The sequence below is a fragment of the Phalacrocorax carbo genome, chromosome 2 (genome assembly GCF_963921805.1).
Source record: "Phalacrocorax carbo chromosome 2, bPhaCar2.1, whole genome shotgun sequence".
NCBI lineage: Eukaryota > Metazoa > Chordata > Aves > Suliformes > Phalacrocoracidae > Phalacrocorax > Phalacrocorax carbo.
In genome coordinates this window covers 12399548-12411624 of record NC_087514.1, presented here as the reverse complement: position 1 = coordinate 12411624, position 12077 = coordinate 12399548, and the positions used below count along the sequence as shown (strand labels likewise).

The following is a 12077-nucleotide window of genomic DNA, read 5'->3' as shown; positions in this document are numbered from 1 at the left end:
ATGAGTATTCTTAGGAGGAGTCACTTGGAGTTTTTCACAGAAAATGAACAATTTAGTGTAAAGTACAACAGAAAAACAGTAAGTAAAATATCTATATTTACCACTTGTATTCTTAGGGCAGCCATAAGTTGTGGACCAGTGACATTTCACTTTACAATCCAGTTCCTTCAAAGATACAATCCTACTAAAAAGTAGTCCTGTGTTGTTTTCTTGAATTGCTAGTCAGAAATACGTTAGTGCTTGATACTTGCAGAAATGATTACAAGCATTGTTTTAGTGCCCATCACCACAATAACTGAATTCCAGCTCAAGATGGGACATACAAGGGATCAGTAAGAGATGAGCCTAAATATGTTGCCTATTGCTTGCTCATGACACAGGAAAAGGGGGCTAAATCCAGCAGGGAGCACTGGGCAGAAAAGCCTCTTCTTAAAAGCAGTGGATTTGTGCTTCACTGTATTTCTCTGAGCCTGGGCCCTGCTGTTCAGAAAGCTCTGCCATCAGCATATATTTCGATAATGGTGTTTTCGACTGGCGTTTTTTGACTTCAGCAAAATTATACCAATATTGGAAGGCACGGCCAGATAGGGTTATTTATCATATTTGTATGGCATTGCCTTGTGAAAAATACTTGTAAATATGCTGGAAATAACACTTAGGGAGATATTTTCAAATGGTCCAAATGCAAAAATCTGAAAAATAATAGTGGATGCCTTAGAGGTCCATTGTGTAAACTTAAACATTTTTTTGAAATATGATCTCTTTATTTCTTCTAGAATGAATTGTGTGTTGTTTTTCTCCCCCTCAGCTATTATATTCAAACTTTTAAAAATGTATTCAGTCCCTTTTACTGAAATCTGCATGTTTATGTTATATAGCAAAATACATAACAAAAATATTAGATGCAAATGCAGTACAGGAGACATTTTGTAGCTAATTACTATTTTTAAAATAGTGAAATAGAAATGATTAGCTACATTACTTTTTCTTCCCCTACCACAAAACCAACTTTCTATGTCTGCAAAATCATGTACTTTTTAAAAAAACTCGTAAGCTTTAGCTGAAAGCAGGGCTTTTTTCACTGATGAGTTCTAAAAATTACGTTTATAATGGAAACCCTGTCACTTGCTTAACTACAAAGGTTCAAACCCCACTATAATTAGCCCAATGACAGCAGCAGATGAGATGAGTCTGGCATTTCAGCATCTGTCTAGGTATTTTGCATCAATTCTTTTAAAGCATTGAACTAAACGGCATTTTTTTGCAACCGGGTGCTAGTTTTCTATTTGAATATGGGTTTTTTTTTTATAAAAAAAAACCTTTTTCTGATTCTTCACCCTGGAAGCCTAAGATACACAGTTCAAATTCCTCCAAGGATTCAGACTTAACCCATGAAATGCAATGGTGATAAAGTGGTAGGATAATGACCTCAGGAGGCTGGCTGGCCCCACACTCTCTCAAACACCACAAAAGTCTTCCTTTTCTTTTCTGTCTCTGAGCAGATGCTTTGAGAATGGCTTATACCTTCCTGCTCCAACTCCTTCTTCCCTTGGACCAATCTTCTTTTACTCATAGCAGTGGAAAGAATTAAAGATCCTTTAAGCTGTTCGTATATGGAGGTTCCTTAAAAATAAATATATTGAAATATGGATGATTATTTTTCTTGTAGTGGAAATCCCTCAGAACCAGCAGACATGAAAAATACAACTGAAATCTTGAAGTCTTTGATGAGGGAGCTGAAGACTTATTTCACAGATAATCCCAGACACAAGTATGGCTTTGGCTTTCTGCAATAGTCAGCATGAGCAGAAGTACACTCTCCAGCCTGAATGGCACTGTTGAAACAAACATGTATCTGGAGTGATACAGCATCCACAGGTAACAAGAGGCAGGAACTGTGAGGGCCTTAGTCTTAGCTGTTAACAATCAACACTTAATAAAAGACAATAATGATTTTTTAATTTCTGCTCTGAGTTCTACCTATGCAAAGTTATTGTTTTTATTGAAATTGGCCCTTTTAAATAAAAGAAAAAGTCGGTCTTACCTTCACTGGACTCTCTAGCATCCATGTGAGCAAAAAAGAAGTGATGTTCATACCAGAGAATGTCTAATACCAGGACCAATACCCTGTGTTTTTTGCTGGTAACCCATCTAAAGCCTTTTGGTAGTGGCTTTTGATTTCTTAATGACTACAAACAAGAAACTCAGCACCTTGCACCTTTTACAGATAAACTCTGTGGGAAGTGATCATGAGAAATTTGAAAAATGGGAAACAACAGCAGAGGGCCTAAAGCGCTCTTGCATGCCTTGTCATTTTAAATATGCATCTCTAAGAATGGCAAGAAATGGGGTGATGTGGTATTCTTTAAGATGCATTGGGATTGGGTTGAAAAGGAACTGAACCTTTCTGGAATTATATTCCAAAAGTTCTGGCAGGATTGTCACTGAGAATATATTTTCAGACCATCCCCCAAAGCATATGCTCAAGCATTGCGGCATGGGAGCTCCCATAGGCCGAACCAGCCTTTCATATTTGCACAAACTTGGAGAAAGTGGGACTGATGCCAGTCTCTAGCATAAAGACAACTTGAAATAAATTCATACAACCTGGGATTTATGCAAGCAAAGTGGAAAGAGAAACAGGCTCCCCCAGCATGGAATTTGGCCTTTGGTAAAATAATCTGTAGATAAGTCAGAAATTTCAGACTGAATGTGGAGGGTGGGATTGTGTTTTTCTTATTTGTCATACGAAGATTTGCAGCAACACAAAGATGCTTTAAAAAAAATAAACTGACTCCAATCCTGTGTGAAGGTCTGTAGTAATTAGCCCAGTACCTGCTGTGGTGGGTCTTCAATGAGATTGCCAATGTAGGCTGGCAATTAAGGCTCTTTTAACAGTGGGAACTCAAATTCACATGAACTGCTAAGGGCCACAGGGAAAAAAATTAACCAGCCATTGTTCTTAAACTCAGCTAGTTCCTTGTAGCTTGAGGTTAGAAACAAGGAGAGCAGAGAGAGGTCTGGAATTTTTCTTTAAAGAGGTGGGCAAGGTGGCTTTGAATAAAAACACCACTGCTAACAGCAGTGATAGTGCCCTAATGGGAAGATGTAGCCTTGACTTTGTTTTGGGAAGAAATGGAAGCTCTATTGGTTTTAAGGAACAAGATGAGATGCATTGCCTCCTCAACTCACTCTCTTTTTCTGCATAGATACAGAAGGCAGAGGAGATTCCCCCTAATTTGCAATAGATTAGTAAAGAGGAGGAGATACAATAAAGAATTAGAACAACAAATTATTGTCTCAAAAACCAGGACAGCTGCTTTTTTTGCTGTTTAGCCTGAAGGTGGACTGTGGACTGCAGCATCTGTTATTGTATTCTAATGACAGAATGAACTGGTGCAAAATAAACGCTTTTTTTTTTTTTCCTTTTTCTGAAGTGGATTGAAGACTCTACCAGATTTTTCACTGTAACAGTTCCAAGAACGCCTGGGGAGCTGCAGTTTGTCAACAGAGTGGCCGGTGAGTTATTTATTGCCAGGACTATAGTAAATACAAAAAAAAATCCACCCACTGAAGGTTTATTCCTCCCTCCAACATCTTCTATTTGTGCATGGAAACCAGAGAACCAATTCATGCTGTGCCTCAGAAGATTATGGGTTTGGATCTGCCCCAGACAAGGAAGGTTGGTCCAGTCATCAGGTGACTTGTCTGGAGTACGATATTGTTTAGCTTTCTTTCTCCCAAACTCCTGGTGTCATACCAGACAACTGAGCTACCCCAATGCCATGCAGTTGGATGGGGCTGGAAGGCCTTAATCTGAGAAGGTAATCCGCAACATTTCATCTGCTTCCTAACTTGATAGGCTCCATTCTTAGGATTGATTAATCAGTCAGTCTGTCTGTCTGTCTGTCTGTCTATCTGTCTGTCTGTCTATCTATCTATCTATCTATCTATCTATCTATCTATCTATCTATCTATCTATCTATCTATCTATCCATCCATCCATCCATCTAAACGTTAGATGGATCTTGCCAGGAATGTCTTGGTCTTCTCAGAGCTGAAGAGTTCATTGCCTAGTCCCATCTTACTGTCATGGGAAGCCATAAACTGTTTTCTTATTTCTCAGTGTTAGCTGGAGGACTTCACCCAGAAAGTAAATTATCAGAAATTGCCCCTCACAGAACATAGAGGGTCATATAGTGGGATTAACACCACTCATACTTTTGTTTTCTAGCAGAGAAGTCAGAGCAGTCTTTTATCTGGCACGGTAACTCCCTGAGGGAATTCAAATCTACATTCCCACTGAGGAGAGTGCCTAAAAAACACAGTTACAGGATACAGACTGAGATGCCCAGATGATGAATTTGGCCAAGGCCAAGGTACAAGAACTAGGACAACATGAATTTTAATGGTTGGAGGTGCTTAGCAAGAACAGGGATTTCTTGATTCCAGTCCCTGCTACAGAGGCTGTTCTCATATTTTATCCAATAATCATTTAATGCACTGTCCTTAGAGCAAGGATCTGAAGCCAGGTTCCCCCCAGAAAGTAACAGCTCTGGCTGCGCTAAACTCATGTTGTCTCTTGCTCTCTCTGAGTGGCCTAATGAATCATTTGTTATCTGCCATGCAAAGAAGAGGAGCTTCTTCAGAGGAGGCAGAGGAGCCAGGAAATAAACCCTGCTCTGCTGCCAGCTAGGCAAGCGATCCTACATGACTGCTTGTAGCAAAATAGTGACCACCTGCACCACCATTCATGGTAGGGTCTTAGGAAAAATAACTACTTCCATGAGCAAGTGCTAGGCACCTACTGCCAGCTTTGGTGGGGTCTGAAGCATAGGAATGCTTGAGAATGAGACCTGATGCATCTTGTTCCTAGTGTTGTCTCTTGGGTGCACTGAGTGGGCTCTGCTCAGCGTATAAGGATTGTGCTTACTTGTGGTAGTGCCTAATCCCTCAGTAGCCTATGCGAGAAGTCTGAGCACCTCAGGGTGGCATTTGGGGCAGTTGCTGAAATGCAGGTATTTGCTAGCAGGGCAGTAAGACCTGAGCTGCTTATTTTAAGGTAAAAATTCTACCACTTCCTCAGGTCTCTTCTTTGGAGCAAGACCTTAATCGCTTTGTTGCTTACTGTATCCTAACTTGATGCTTAGATCTCAGACCCTCCATTAAGGGAAAATGGACAACTTGTAGGAATGAACTGTACTCAGCAATTATAGATCCCTGTGCAGTGGGTGATTACAGACAAGAGTCCTTAGAGGCCTGTTGACCCCAAAGAGCCCATGCCTATGTCTAGGATTTGGTCTCCCTCCCAGGTCTTGCTGAATTGTGGTTTAAATGTCTCTACAGTGAACCTGAAGGATTTCTGCTCTGAAGTTCTATTTAAAGAAGTTTTGCTGTTCACATTTTCTTTAGAGAGAAATAAGAACATTGGCAACCAATTAATTAGACCTGCACCTGTTGCCCTTTCTTTTAAAGGCTGGGGTATAGGCAAGGAGACATCAGGGTATGCAGCTGATGTGACTTCTTCCCCAAAAGGAGAGGAGCAGAGATACAGCATTTTAAAAGATTTTTCTCTGTGGAGGGTGGAGGCAGAAGTCACTGTGCAGCTATGCTGCTAATCCCACACTCATGGGAGAGAAAAAGAGAGGGAGGGAGAGTGGAAGCTCTTTGGCAGCTTTGCACACAGATTTAACAATTCCTGGATAAGTTTCTGCTTGAAGAGAGAGAAGCAGAGCTCGGGTTTTCTGAGACACAAAGCCACATCCCCGTCTGTTGTGCTGAGGGATAACCATTGACTCACTTTACACTGTTTCTTGCCTCTGTGGAATTGGTAGCTGAACTGTGGGTGAAAAAATTCAATCCGTTTAGTCCAGTGATTAAAAACATTCTTTAACTGCTATAAAAATTCTGTTTCTGAATGAGTGCTACAATGATTTTCATTAGCATTTAACAATCAAATGAGGTCTAGGTATAGTCCAGTAAGCCATCTGAATAAGCATGTTCTGAATTCATAAAGTGGTTTTCATTTGGAATGGGCCTGTAGTGTCAGATCTTTGGTCCATTCATTCTAACAGGTCACTTCTGGTTGGGAAATAAAGGAAAAAGGCCTGGGAGGTGCAGGAGCTACAGGATCTCAGGAGAAATGTCTTCAGGTTAGAATCATAAATGGGGTTAGAAGCTTAAAAGACAAATTGAGTGCTTTGATATTGCTGAAAGCCCCAAAGCTCCTCCAGCTACAAACTAGTCTTAACATCCCAAGACATCCACAGTCCCATTGCTAGTATCCAGAACCACACACCTATGGACCGTTCAGGCGTTCTGATTAGCTGTCCCCTTTGTTTCTCTTCTTCGTGGTCTTCTGTAGCCTTATTTAGTAGTTGTTATTGGATTAATCTTTACATCTAAAGCTACTGGGAACAAACAACCCACGATCTTTGGAGGGTTGTTTGGCTGGACAGGCCTGATAGGTTTTAAGAGACTCAGGTTTGAAACTGTGCTCAGAAATTGAACCCTGCTGTTGGTGGAGGTATGCTACTGAAGCTCTCATAATGAATCTTGTTTGCTGAAGCTATTTTACTTCTTGTAAAGAATTTGTATCCCTTGGCGCACAGTCTTGAATCATCCTTTCCCAGCATTTACTTTTCTTTCCTTTCTGGCCCAGAGAATAATTTTCTGGTGAAGTGTAATAGCTTCAGCAGAGCTTTAGAAATCCTTGCCTGGGAACGTTTAATAGACTAGTGATAAGAGACCCCTTCGGGTCCAATGTTTTGTTCCAACTTGGGCATAGCAAAGACTTGTTTACAAGACTCTCATTGGTATAGTTCAGGGCTCTAAGCTATTAGGGAAAATGGATTAGGATTCCTGTGGTACATGTTTCCAAAAGGTAGGTCTACTTTGAAGGTAACTAGGAGACTGGGCCTGTAGGAAAGTGAGGCAAGGCTATTGCCTAGAGTATAGGCTTCAGTTAAATCTCTGAAAACATCATGACATCAGAACTTAGGTGGGTTAGTCCACGGGTTCATGAGGACCCTGAGGCGTTCCTGTGCCCCCTGATCTGGGTGTGCCTGCTCAAGCAGGGGGGTTGGACAAGATGATCTCCAGAGGTCCCTTCCAACCCCTGCCATTCTGTGATTCTGTGATTTACTGCTAAGCAGATCTGAAGACCTGAGTGGGTGTGCTCTGTCAGAGTGAAGGACAAATCTACAACAACATGTTTCAGGTTCATAAACTTCTCTGGGTGTTGTGTTTATGAGTCTAAGGAATAAGGATGCTTTTCTAAATGCTATATCCATCAAATCATGAAGACACAAGTCCCCTGCTACTTCAGATTATTCTCTGCTCTTCTAAAAAGCTCTTGTGTTTTCTGATGTCAAAATGACAGAGATAAAGATAACAAATAAAATGGAAAGTCCTGAAGAAATCCTGACCACCACAGACTATGCTAAATTAGGGTGTGATCCCACTCCCTCCTGTGTTCATCAGTGCTTCTGTGCTGTTACTCCTGATTTATGACCGTATAAATAACAAGTGAACCAGACCTGCTGCAGGTCTCTTGACTTTCCCTACAGAAAATCTCAGCAGTGAGGTTTTTTTATTAAATGTGCATAGAAAGGTAGGAATCCCAGAGCTGGGGCTTAAGTGACAGGTCACCTGTGCCCTTGGATCTGCAGTTGGATTGAACAAACTCTCTGTGTGTGGCAGTGTCAAAGTTGTTATCTGCTGGAGGCAGAGTGAGATTTGAGGTAGAAAAACCCTCCTCAAATACCTGACATCAGGTTCTGTTCATGCAAGTCAATGGTGCTATTAAAAAAAAAAAACCCAAAGAATTATTTTTACATTAAATTTTGCAGAAAAGAATCCTTGGGATATGAGACCCCTGAGGCAAGAATTTCTTCCTGCTTCAGCTCTTAGTTGTTGTCTGGTGACAGTGTAATAAAAGTAACTACTGACATGGCATCTTTTGGGGTCTTAGCCTGACACTTGCAGTTTATGGTCTTCTGGAAGAGGTGAGGAGATCAGATAGACTCATTGCTATAAGTTCACTAGCTTGTTGTTTATCATGATAGAAAGTATAACTCTTTTGCAAGGCAAAACTCTTCCTTAAATGTCTTGAAGGAGCACTGCAGATGGCAGTTGCTCCTGTGCACACATAAAGTTTAGCCAAGTTTCAATGTTGTTGGTATCCATACTCTGCTTGCTTATAGCTACTCATCCTTTCCCTCACTCTGCTCAGACCCTTTGGTGTGGCTGGATTCTTTGTGCATGCTCAGATACTGGCAAACTCACAGGGCCTTTTGCAGCTTTTTATTACGTTTTCTTTTATGCATGCGAAGCCAAGAATCTGTGTTTTCGTTAGGTCTTGCAATCAGTATAAAATAAATTAAATTTTTTAAGAAAGCCGCTACCACTGGCTTCTTATCGAAGTATACCAAACCGACTACAGTTTTATATACTAAATTCTTAATAAGAAATAGCTTTGCTAGGCAGCAATAAAGCTTTCATTTTAATGCTTCTTTTTGATTTACTTCTGTACTCAGCAGGAAAAGCATCTATTTCCATTCTAACTCAGCATACCACCAACCATTCTGGGGATATGGCTATAGAGTTCAGCGTAAATATGAATCTTTGACTAACAGTGCAAAGCTCTGGCTATTAAAGAGCTGGCTGAGCTCTGTTCCTGACATTGAGAGCAGCTACATAATGTACAGATACTACAGAATTAGGTTTTGAATTTTCTTTTTTAAATCTGGTCTTCATCTTGGAAAGCTACCACAGAAATGTAGGGATAATAGTGAGAACTCAGAATTTCTGGAATCAGGTTGATTTTAGTCAGATAGTTTAGGTGTCAAGGAATAAAAAACCAGACTTAAAATTAAGTTTTCCTCAGTTCATCTACCTGCAGAACCTGTCTAAGACCCCTGATTTTCTACATCTCTTTTCAAGTATTAGGCTGCTTATTTGAATAGTGCATTTGGATTCCATTACAAAAATCAGGAAATGAGCACAAAAAGATTTTTTCTTAATCAGACTTAAACCACAGCCTGTGACATTTCTGGAAGGTGCCTGCAAGTCTGAACACTACAGCTTCTTTCAGTCACTGCTATTTGCAGCTTCAGAGAACACCCTTAGGAAAAGGTAATTATTAAATTTTTTCAGAATGGTTTCATAAGATACATGGTGCGTCCTTCAGGCTAGCTTCCGCTGATCTGGGACATACAATTTGAAATACAGGGTAATGCAAGTTACAGATGGATGGAGTAACTCATAATCTCATACTCTTCACTTAATTTAGAGAAGAAGGATGTCTCTGCAGTGTGACCCTGGACAGTTGATTGGATTTCAGTTTTCCTTTTCAGTACAGAGTTAATATGTTCCCTTGGGAAATTTCTGTTTGGCAGTGGGGATCATCTAGCCTTGGTATTCACCAGGATGCTCTGTTTGAGCCTTATATGCTGTGTTCACAGACTTTAAACTGCTGTTAACATATATCATCCAGAACACAGGTTTTGAATTTCCCCTTGTCACCTTCTTGCTCATGTGTTGTTTCTTCTCCTCTGCTTATTCCCTCTATTTTTGTTTTTAAGCCTCAATCTGCCAGCCAGGACTATCACTTTGAGTGCGGACAAGCAACACTTTATCGAGTCTGATACTGCAACCATTCTGCCACATCTCAGATTGCCCTGTAAAAGCGAGTGCTGTGCTCAAACTTATTAAAAAAAGTGAGCTACAAGAAAAAGCTGTTATCTGAGATAGACACAGCATTGATAATTTCTTTTTTTCCCACTGCTTTTATGTAGTTTGTCTTATTTTACCTTCAAGGAAGCTGGATCAGGGTTTAACAACATAAGCAACCATAACAGCTCCAGACCTGTACTCTTTTCTCTAAAAAGGACTCTGGTTACTATCTTTAGTATCCTTTAAAAGCTGCTAGGGGTGGCCTTACTTTACAAGGCTTCTCTTCAGCCAAAGAAAAACTAGTTTTCTATGAATACTTTATGTTCCAAGTGTTTATAGCAAACTCCTTAAGAAATGTTTGTAAAGATTTCTAGTAATGGCTGTTGCTTTAGAGTCCCTGCACTCAAAATAATGGACCATGTTTAATTTTTTAGTTCTATAAAGTAACAGAGTCACATTAACATTTTCCAGTCCCTGAGAATTTATCTTCCATTAAAATTAGTACAATATTGTTCAAGCTTGAGATACCATATAATCTGCTCATTGGAGGCTGGACACTACTTTGTTGATGTACTTGCGCTATAATCAATGGGGCTGTTCATGTCAGTGAAACAAGCAACGTTTGGCCCCTGGCAATGAAATGAACATCAATTACATATATGAGACTTGGCTCAGTAGAATTATCTTACTACTTTACTTCATTTTTTATTATTAATTCCTCATCATATTTAATAGCTTGAGGAATTTGAAAAATAAACTGTAATATAGTGGCCATAAAGGATAAATGGATAATGCTTTAATTATCTGGTGTCATAAAGCCAAGTCTTCAGTTATCGTGTATGAACATCTTTGGTTCATTTCTAACAACTGTGAATCTTATCCAATAATCATATATTCTGATTACTTGTCAAGTTTATCCAGCATATCCTATGACCTGATGGGGCTTGTAGCTAATGTAAGAGCAATGTTATAATGAATTAATACATTGCCATGCTAGAGAGTCCTTTCTGATTATCTAGCATGACCCCTTGCATTTCACAGGCCATGACTTGTCAACCATTCATACCTGTTTCCAGCCCATCTTCTGTGGTAGCCACTAAGCCTCCACTTGCTCGGTCTTCTGCTGAAGAACACAGGACAGATTACCTAAACCTCATGGCTGGAGGCTCCATTGCAGTCACTTTCAGTTCATACTTGGTTATGATTTAATCATGAAACAGAGCTCTAGGTTAATGTTAGACACCCTTCATTAACATGCTGGGAGCGTAGCGTTTTTCATACTCTTCTTCAGTTCATGAGGATTTAAATCTGCTCATAAGCTGGTGCAAAGCAACTGTTGTCAGTGTTTCACAGAAGTGAATGGTTTCACTCACAGACAAATAAAAAACCAAAGCAGAATTAAGTCCCCAAAAGATTTTTCTACTTGATTACTTCCTTTCCCTCCCCCCCCCCCCCCCCCCAGCCCCATTGTGTATAACACATAAAATCCAATTCAGAAAAAGTGTTAAGTGGAACCTGGGGAGAGGATAGAGTTTAACTCTCATCCTTGAACATTTACTGGTGCTGCTTCTGAAGGAATATTGCAGACAAGAAGAAAAACATTTACTTAGAAATTTCAGGGCTCCGACTGAGCATCTGCTCAAACTCATGCTTTGTCAGTTTGCAGGTGAAGAGATGTTTTGCAGCCATTCAGGAGCAAGCATGAGCAAGAGCTGGTTCTAGCTGGGTTTACTCACTTAGACGAGTGCCATAGGGTGGGGTGCTGGCATGGCCCACCCTTGGCAAAATGGCCTGGAAAGCAGGATTCACTGAGATGACCCAGTCAGCCCAGTCTGCTTCTGAAGCCCAGTTTAAAGCAAACAGCAGCTGTAGCAGTTGTGGTGTTGGTAAAACTTGCTGATGCATGAGAGACAAGGGGGTTTTTTGGGGGTGGGGAAGAGGAACTGCCCTAGGAAATGGTAAGAAAGAATCACTTTCTCTTTGTCTCAGCAATTTATTTTACAGCTTCTCATCTGACACTGGGGCTTCTGATTAGACAGCATCTCATGCGCAGTTTTGAAAGAATCCCCAGGTGGCTCATGGGAAGGGTTTCAAATGGGCACAATCAGCATGAGGACAGACTTGTTTCACCCTCTGTTGTTTGCACCACTTGCTCACCAATGTGGGCTGGTGCTCCCTGAGCAATCACAGCCAGCTCCAAATGATCAAAGACATCCAGTGGGGTCATCTCCTCTCCCTTGGAGGCTGTCGTGGTTTAGCCCCAGTCAATAGCTAAGCCCCACAGAACTGCTCGCTCATTGCCCCCACCCCAGTGGGATGGAGGAGAGAATTGGAAGGGCAAAAGTAAGAAAACTCGTGGGTTGAGATAAGAATAGTTTAATAACTAAAATAAAGTAGTAAGA

General features: G+C 40.6%; 1 long non-coding RNA gene across 1 annotated transcript in view; it reads left to right on the top strand.

Annotated features, from left to right (window-relative positions):
• LOC135312282 (uncharacterized) overlaps positions 1–12077 on the top strand; it is a 56784-nt gene that overhangs the window by 23467 nt on the left and 21240 nt on the right. The window contains exons 3-4 of the long non-coding RNA XR_010371848.1: positions 1670–1878; positions 3438–3519. This is a non-coding gene — a long non-coding RNA (uncharacterized LOC135312282). The remainder of the gene's footprint in view (positions 1–1669; positions 1879–3437; positions 3520–12077) is intronic.